General features: G+C 38.1%; 1 non-coding gene across 1 annotated transcript; it reads right to left on the bottom strand.

Annotated features, from left to right (window-relative positions):
• Positions 1–481: 481 nt before the first annotated feature.
• On the bottom strand, positions 482–2,651 carry LOC112538765 (small subunit ribosomal RNA). Its single transcript, XR_003082111.2, has one exon. It is a non-coding gene; the product is annotated as a small subunit ribosomal RNA (ribosomal RNA).
• Between the last annotated feature and the right edge of the window lie 7,349 nt (positions 2,652–10,000).

Below are 10,000 nucleotides of genomic sequence, written 5' to 3'. Positions count from 1 at the left end.
TTGCCACCGTGGGACTTTTAATAAGTATCCTAAATCTGCATTGAGAGGGTTTGAAAACAATTGTATGCAGTTTATAAAAACCATAGTTGTCTTTACTTAGTTAGGCGAAGAAGTGTAAACCTTCCTTCTTTAAACCTTGCCGTCAGCATAAGCTGAAGACTTGATCAGGTACCAAGTATGTAGCAAGACAGGCTTTTCATTATAAACTACAATTGTTTTGCAAAAGAAATTATGGCTATCGTTAGATAACCCTCACTCTTTGTTGCATTGGATAATGAAAGATGGATGTATGAATGAACGAATGTAATGCAAATTAGAATCATGTTGCAATGGCTAAATGTTTGCAATAAACATTCACAATTGCGACTCTAATGCAAATACAATTCAATTGCATTCACCATATTAGCATCTACAATATCACTATGCAGAGTGTTTGATTGTTTGAAGGTTGTATTTCTCTTATAATAAGAGGGTAATACGTTAATGATCCTTCCGCAGGTTCACCTACGGAAACCTTGTTACGACTTTTACTTCCTCTAAATGATCAAGTTTGAACATCTTTCCAGCACAATCCGACCACTAGTTTCCCAATGGTCTGGATTGACCAGTCCGAAGTCCTCACTAAATCATTCAATCGGTAGTAGCGACGGGCGGTGTGTACAAAGGGCAGGGACGTAATCAACGCAAGCTAATGACTCACGCTTACTGGGAATTCCTCGTTCATGGGCAATAATTACAATGCCCAATCCCCATCACGAAATGGGTTCAAGCGGTTACCCACTCCTTTCGGAGCAGGAAACAGTATGCACGATGACCACTTCAGTGTAGCACGCGTGCGGCCCCGGACATCTAAGGGCATCACAGACCTGTTATTGCTCTGTTTCGTGCGGCTGCGAGCGCCGCTTGTCCCTCTAAGAAGTCCTTACAGTGCTACAGCATCCTTACCCTAGCCAATTCTGTAGGCTAATAGCAGCAGAGCCCTCAACAGCCGAAACCATCAAGAGATACTACCACCCACAGGTTGACTAAGGGGGAGTACTGCAGTGTAAACTGCAAGTCTATTTAGTAGGCTAGAGTCTCGTTCGTTATCGGAATTAACCAGACAAATCACTCCACCAACTAAGAACGGCCATGCACCACCACCCACTGAATCAAGAAAGAGCTCTCAATCTGTCAATCCTCTCAGTGTCCGGGCCGGGTGAGTTTTCCCGTGTTGAGTCAAATTAAGCCGCAAGCTCCACTCCTGGTGGTGCCCTTCCGTCAATTCCTTTAAGTTTCAGCTTTGCAACCATACTTCCCCCGGAACCCAAAAACTTTGGTTTCCCGGAAGCTTCCATTCGAGTCATGAAATTAGTTACTCAGAATGATCGCTGGTTGGCATCGTTTATGGTTAGAACTAGGGCGGTATCTGATCGCCTTCGAACCTCTAACTTTCGTTCTTGATTAATGAAAACATTCTTGGCAAATGCTTTCGCTGTAGTTTGTCTTGCGACGGTCCAAGAATTTCACCTCTAGCGCCGCAATACAAATGCCCCCGTCTGTCCCTCTTAATCATTACCTTGGATTCTTAAGACCAACAAAATAGAACCAAGGTCCTATTCCATTATTCCATGCAAGATCATTCAAGTTAAGGTAGTGGTACGCATCATATAGATGGTTGACCATACCGTTTTTAGGCACCTCTTTCGAGGTTTTGGACGCCTGCTTTGAGCACTCTGATTTTTTCAAGGTAAAAGTCTCGATCGCTTGAATCAACACTCGGTAAAGAGCATTGATAGCAAATATCGAGCAATTTTCTGTCTAAACACTATGAATGTAACCACCAGGAAAGAGGAATGAAGGTTCAAGCAAGCATCCGTAGACACAAGCAAGAAACCTAACATCACCATCTAACCCTTTAATCAGTGGACCCCATAGGTTCGACTGAAATCCAACTACGAGCTTTTTAACCGCAGCAACTTTAATATACGCTATTGGAGCTGGAATTACCGCGGCTGCTGGCACCAGACTTGCCCTCCAATAGATCCTCGTTAAAGGATTTAAATTGTACTCATTCCAATTACGGGGCCTCAATAGAGTCCCGTATTGTTATTTTTCGTCACTACATCCCCGTACTGGGATTGTGTAATTTGCGCGCCTGCTGCCTTCCTTAGATGTGGTAGCCGTTTCTCAGGCTCCCTCTCCGGAATCGAACCCTAATTCCCCGTTACCCGTTACAACCATGGTAGGCGCATAACCTACCATCGACAGTTGATAAGGCAGTTGCTTGAGGGATACATCGTCGGCTCAGAGGCCATACGATTTGCTCAGTTATTCAGAGTCATCACAAGAAATGCAACCGAAGTTGCTAAGATCCCCACTGCTAGTCCTTAGACAGCGACCGAAATCACTGAACAGGGTTCTAGGTGAATAAGAATCATTGGTCTTGTACTAATAAATGCGATCCTTCCGTCAGCAAGCTGAGGTTGGAACACTTGTTCATGTATTAGCTCTAGAATTACCACAGTTATCCATGTAAAAAAGAATATCCGAGGAACCGTAACTGATTTAATGAGCCATTCGCGGTTTCACTTTATAAACAGTATGTACTTAGACATGCATGGCTTAATCTTTGAGACAAGCATATGACTACTGGCAGGATCAACCAGGTAACTTGATGTTTTAGCAAAGTAAAATGCTAAACAAGTTGTTTTTGCAGCTATAAATACGATATCCTCAGCTAACAACCAGCAAGTGGATGTTAACTTTAACGAGGTATCGAGATTTATGTCGTGCATTAAGATGATTCTGCAGAAAACTCTTTAGAATCCATCTTCTTCCACTAAAATGTGCAAGCACATCTAGCAGGAGTAACCATTGCTGGGTACGTTTGCAAGTCAACTAAACAGCATAGTATTATAACCGCTTGATACCAATTTCTTGGATCAATCTGCGGTCTGCTTTGCACAAGCAGAGCTCAATACTAATACTGCTCACTCTGTTGAGTGACTAGTTTGAACATATATGCAAGATATGAAGTCTGATAGCATTAAAGCCCAACTCTCATAGATATTGTCAGTCGTACCAAGGAAGACCTTAGGTCTTGCAGGTACTCTACCTTTGTATAATAGTGTGTGGTGATAAGATGATTGACGATCCAAACCCATTCAGGCCCGTCTCTTCAACCACCAAACATCAACAGAATAACAGGAATAGATGCGTGAACAGCTACAGTCTGGACCATACCACTGCTTGATGCATTGACTTATCCATAACCGTAGACAATCACTTACCTCCCCATCAACTACTGATGGTTGCTTCTCTCAATTCAGCAACTACACTCACCACATATATGTTGGTTTAATTGAGTTTTCACGATGATTGTAATTAGAGATGAAATAGATGCTTAAACAAGTTAACAACTCAATGAGAGTTCTTCAACGACTTTCTAAAATCAAACAAAACTTAAAGTATTGAAAATAGACAAAAATCTCTTGCACCCAGCAAGGTAAACAGAAAGTGTTGGAACACAACAAGTAAAGTATAAATCAATCAAATACAATAAAGAGATACGTTTAATATGTTTATTTCAACTAAAGAAAAGTTTTGAAAAGTCATACATTATAAACGGACATGAGTGAGCCAAAAGTGTTGCTCACTGAGTCCTCGTAAGGTCAAGGTTTACAAGTGTGAAAAACAAGTTCGCGCCCTCAGGCAAGTAAGGTTTACAATGTTTTCAGTTGAGAAAGGGATTAGGTATACATAGAAATGGAATTAGGGACATTTGAAGTGTTTAGGAAATTTCACCCATAGAGTTGTATGGTAAAATATCGAAAATTATTAAAGTTATTTTTAAGGTTGTTTTTGTGTTTGGTTAGCTTCAGGAGGATGAAAGAAGTGTTTTAAAAGTGTTTTCATAACTCTAGGATGAATAGGGACAAAGTTATTAAAGTTTGGATTTCCCTATGGGAAATCCCATGTTAAGCTAATTTTCGGTTGTTCGGGTACGGCCAGTTCAGGTCAATGTTTTAATGAGGTTTTATGAGTGAATAAACTACTTCAGGATATGGGCTTTAAGATGGTATATCGTGTGCATGTGTATCTGTTATAGTTTAGGCCCTGGTAGGTACCTCAAAATGACTCCATTTATGGTTACTGAAGGTTTCGTCAAAATCGGTTTTTCGGGAACCGGCCTGTGAATAGGCCACCGATTTTGACAGTTGATATATGGCCAGAAAGGCCTTCTAATAAGCTTTCTAACTATGTATTGCAATCGGGAATCGATTCAGTCCTTCAGAAGTTATTCCCAAAAAACCTATTTTTCAGGGGGCGGAGCTTGATGTAAAATCATCTCTCTATGGGATCGAGCATGGGACAAAAGTTAGTCCGATTCTCGATTGCGATATATCATTCGATAGAGCATCAAAATCTAAGCATATTACATGCTGGCAAGGGGTAGGTCAGCTCTTATGGTTTAGGAGCTAGCGATGGTCGAAATGTTCTGAGTTGACCTCGGTAGACCGGTCAAAGTCAAGTTTGTCTGATCACTATGTTTGATATATCATTAGAGAGAGCTTAATTAGTGTAGCAATAATGCTCAAAGCATAAGGGGTCTAAAGAGAACATAAAAGAAGTTATAAGGGTTCGAAGTTGAATGGCCGTACCATGTTAAGTCTATGGGAAAACCGAATCGGTCCGATTCCTATGAGTCATATGTCAATCGAAAGGGTTTGTTGAGAGGATCATTTGATAGCATAGCTTAGGGTAGTCTAATATGTTAGATTAAGAAGTTATAACAGAACGTTGTTACGTAATAGGCAGGGAGTGAGTTTTTATAAGGATCGGAAAATGGACTTGAGTTGGGTTCAAACTGGGTTTAGGGGGTTTCTTTCATCGAGAATTTCGAAAAATTGGGTCCGGAGTGCGTATACAACCAACACTCCCCCTTGCTAAACACTTCAAATGGAACAATACGTGGGTATAATGGGTTACAATGGTGATTATCAAAGAAAATGAAGTTATGCTAAAGAAAAGAAGTACAAAAAAATCAAATGTTTAAAGTTTGCGTTGAATGTTATCAAGCTTAGGATGTCGTGTAAGACAGTGGCTTTAGAATATGTTGAGGTATTCTTTGCATTTAATCAATGATGGAGAGCAGAGGGACTTTGTAAGCATATCAGCAGGTTGCTGATCTGTAGGAGTGTAATATACTTTTATTAAACCTTGCTCCTGATAGTCTCGTATTGCATGAAAGCGTACATCAATGTGTTTAGTACGCTTATGGAAAACGCTGTTTTTGGTAAGTAGTATAGCCCCTTGATTATCACTCATAATTCTAATAGGTGGTTGAATAGGAATGTTCAATTCTTTGCATAACTGAATATACCACAGTATGTCCTTGGTGCAATCAGCGATAGCAACATATTCAGCCTCGGTTGTACTCTGGGCAACACTCTTCTGTAGGCGAGAAGCCCACGAAATAGGTGCATTACCCAAGGTGACAACAAATCCTGATGTAGACTTGCGAGTAACTGAGTCTGAAGCATAATCTGCATCAGCGTAACCAATTAATTCGAAGTCTTCAGGCTTGGGACAGTAAACTATTCCTGTTTCTACAGTTCCTGCTAAATAGCGAAATACTCTTTTTAAAGCTATCCAGTGAGATTGATTGTATCTTGCATTGAACTGCGATGCACGATTAACTTGAAAGGTTATGTCTGGACGACTAATGATTGACAAATAAAGCAATGCTCCTACCGCTTCTTGGTAGGGAATTTTAGTGCTAGGCTCTTCTTCAGATGCAATCAGTTTAACATTGGTATCTCCTGGAGTTACCACAGGCTTACAATCTTGCATTCCAAAACGTTTTAGCAGTTGTTTTATGTAGTGTGACTGTTTGATTGAGATGACTGAACGATCAGAGCTTTGGTTGATTTCCATACCAACAAACACCGATGGTTCTCCGAATTTCATTTCAAATGTTTGCTGCAGTGCATTAGATATATCTAGTAGTTCTTGTTCAGACGTACTAGATATCAAACCATCATCTACGTATATGACACATATAGTTAGATGATCACTATTCTTAACATATACACAATTGTCTGCTTTAGTTTGAGTAAAATTATGCTTGTTGAAGAAACTTTTAACTTTCTCGTTCCACTGCCGTGGTGCTTGTTTGAGCCCATATAGCCCTTTCTTAAGTTTCAAAACATTGTTAGAATTATCAGCAAAGCCTGGAGGTTGATTGATGTATATTTCTTCTTCGAGGTCTCCGTAAAGAAACGCTGTTTTTACATCAAACTGTTTAAGAAACATTTTATTGAATGCAGTAATAGCTAAAATAGCTCTGATTGAATCGTATCTTGCTACTGGACTAAATGTTTCAAAGTAGTCCACGCCGGATTTTTGAGCAAACCCTTTTGCAACTAATCTGGCCTTGTACCTTTCTATGGAGCCATCAGCTTTGCGTTTAATTCTAAAGACCCATCGACAGTCAATTGGTCTTTTACCTTGAGGCAATGTTGTAATGGTGTAAACATCATTCTTTTTAAAGCTTTTAAGCTCTTCCTTCATGGCTTCTAGCCATAGTGACCTATCTGGTGAAGCCATAGCTTCTTCATAGGTTGTTGGTTCATTAGATTTTTCTATTGCTTGCAGAGCTAAATTAATTATATCAATTTGTTTGTCATTAACTTCTTGTTCGTTAGTATCATCTACATTCACTGTTTCGTTAGTAGGTAAATCTTCTTCATTCATTTCATCTGTTTCTTCGTCTTGACACATTTCACTTAGATTACGTATACTCTCTGTTTGTACTTGCTTTATAGCTTCCTCAATATTGTTAGTACTATCTACGAATTTAACTTCTCGACTAATAAAGATTGAATTTGAGCGTGGATCAAAAATCTTATAATTTTCAGGAGTATACGTATATCCAATGAAGATGTATTTCCTAGCTTTTGCATCCCACTTTTTACGTGTTGCATCAGGAACCTTAGCGTATACAACGCTTCCAAACACTCGTAAATGTTCATAGTTTGGTTTTTTCTTGTACCAAAGTTCAAATGAAGATAAATTATTATTCTGCTTTGTTGGTAACAAATTCAATACATACATTGCTACATGCATTGCTTCGGCCCATAAAAATTTAGGAAGATTCATATCTTGCAACATGGACCTTGCTAATTCAACAATAGTTCTGTTCTCCCGTTCTATTAGACCATTCTGTTCTGGAGTATACGGTGCTGACAGTTCATGAACAATGTTTTTATTACGAAGTAATGATTTAACTCTCACATCTATGAATTCTCCACCATTGTCACTTCTCATGATTTTAACTTTGTTGCTTGTTTTTCTTTCAACATAGTCAACGTATGCAGTCAGTGAATTAATCGCATCAGATTTGTGTTTAAGAAAGAAAAGGTTTCTAAAGCTACTTGCTTCATCTTTTATTACTAGGACAAACTGTGAGTTACCTAGAGAGGGAACTTCCATAGGTCCTTGCAAATCACAATGCATAGCTTCTCCTGTTTGAAAAACACGTTTTGGTCTACTTTTAAAAGGTTGTCTGTGCATCTTTCCTTTAATACAACCGTCACAAACAAAATCACTTAAGTTTATATCAGTTACTATTGGTGGAAGTAGACCTTGCTTACTCATCTCCATAATCTTGTAAACATTGACATGGGCAAGTCTGCGATGCCAATCCATAAGATTATAAGCTTTAGCAGCTAATACTTTGAAAGTATTAGGAGTAAGTATTTTCAAAGCTAACTTAAAAGTATTTCCATGCTCTTCTGCTATTACAATAGTTTCACCTGTTTTGGGATCAAAGATTTCAGTTGAATCTTTAATGGATCTCAAACCGTAACCTTTGGTTTTGCATTGACCCCAAGAAAATAGATTGAAGTTCCCCAAGTCAGGAACAAACAAAACATCAGTAAGCTGCCCTTTAACCCAATTCTTTCCGTTAAAACATTCAACAGAGCAATCGCCTTTGGCAATAGCTTCTATTTGCTTGCCATCTCCAATTGTCAAGGGTATTGGAGCTTCTAATTCTTGTAGATTGTTAAAGTTTTTAATATTACTAGTTAAATGGAAGGAAGCTCCTGTATCTAATAACCATTCAGTTTGAACATCGCTATTTGAACCAGCAGTAAGGGCAAAGCTATTATTTGAACCATTAGTATGTCCACCATTCTGATAATTATTGTTAACATTGTTTTGAGCGTTATTTGCAAAATTTGAATTTTGAGCATGATTTCTATTCTGACCGTTTTGATTGAAGTTTCTATTGTTGCTAAAATTGTTGCGACCGCGATTGTCAAAGGAATTACTTCTGGGACGATTAAAATTGCTATGCATTCTGTTGTTATTGAAATTTCGATTGTTAAAGTTATTATTGGGACGATAGTTGTTATTATGATTAAAGTTATTATTAGGATTGAAATTATTGTTACTATTATTGTTAGCACGAAAGTTATTACTATTCTGATTACTTAGAAATTTTCTGCATGAGGACCGTGTATGGCCTTTGCCATTACATTCCCAACATCTCTTTTCGAAGTTTCTAGACTTTGTTTTGTTATTAGAAGCAGAGACAAGAGCTTCTCCTTTGGTTTCTTTCTTATTAGCGTTAAGTCGTGCTTCAGCAAGGAGTAAACTAGTTTTCAGGTCTTTCACATTGATGTTACTTCCAGCAATGATTTGCATATCAATCGTTTGTCGAAAAGACTCATATTGATATGGCAGATCGTCAAGAATTTTAATTATCAACTGGCCCTCATCTGTTACAATACCCAAGTCCGACAACTGTCTTACACAAGTTTCCAACTCACTAAAGTAACTGGAGACAGTATGACTTTGAGTGAACTTTAAATCTGTCAATTTTCTTCTATTCTGCCAAACATTTGATGTAGTACGTTTTTCTTTAGCATTTACAATATTCATATACATTTCAAAAGCAGTATTTTGATTTAAAACGAGATGCTCATACCCTTCTGTCATACTTGACATGATGATGCTCCTGGCTAAGGCGTCTTTGCGTTTCCAATTAGAAATATCAATTGCCAAGTCATCTTCTCCTTCTCCTTCGGCTGGTCTTGTAGGTTTTACAAATTCGCCAGACACGATTTCCCAGACAGCTTTTGCTTCACAATAGGCCTCCAAAGATTGTTTCCACATTAAGTAGTTGCTGGCGCCCAACTTGACCACGCTAATATCTTTTGAACCCATATCTTTCATAAGGTTGAATTAAGTTGAATATAAGTTGTTGTTGAGGTATAGATAATATTGAAGTTTAACACAATATAGATCCTGGAAACACACTGCACTTTAAGTTTTGACAGACCTTAAGAAAACACTTATCACTGAGAAACGATGATTAACAAAGTATTCGCTCTTTGCTAGAATATAAGGTTGATACACAAAAAATCACTTTGAACACTTGAACGATGAATATAAGAACAGAGCCAACGCAGCGAGTTAGTTGAAACGTGATGGGCCCATAACCTGTTGGTTTAATTGAGTTTTCACGATGATTGTAATTAGAGATGAAATAGATGCTTAAACAAGTTAACAACTCAATGAGAGTTCTTCAACGACTTTCTAAAATCAAACAAAACTTAAAGTATTGAAAATAGACAAAAATCTCTTGCACCCAGCAAGGTAAACAGAAAGTGTTGGAACACAACAAGTAAAGTATAAATCAATCAAATACAATAAAGAGATACGTTTAATATGTTTATTTCAACTAAAGAAAAGTTTTGAAAAGTCATACATTATAAACGGACATGAGTGAGCCAAAAGTGTTGCTCACTGAGTCCTCGTAAGGTCAAGGTTTACAAGTGTGAAAAACAAGTTCGCGCCCTCAGGCAAGTAAGGTTTACAATGTTTTCAGTTGAGAAAGGGATTAGGTATACATAGAAATGGAATTAGGGACATTTGAAGTGTTTAGGAAATTTCACCCATAGAGTTGTATGGTAAAATATCGAAAATTATTAAAGTTATTTTTAAGGTT

This window comes from Tetranychus urticae, unplaced genomic scaffold (assembly GCF_039701765.1).
Source record: "Tetranychus urticae isolate SD_2017Ah unplaced genomic scaffold, NJAU_TeUrti_SD_1.0 Scaffold_4, whole genome shotgun sequence".
NCBI classification, from domain to species: Eukaryota; Metazoa; Arthropoda; class Arachnida; order Trombidiformes; family Tetranychidae; genus Tetranychus; species Tetranychus urticae.
Note: the sequence above shows the minus strand (reverse complement) of the source record. Positions and strands in the feature narration are given on the sequence as shown.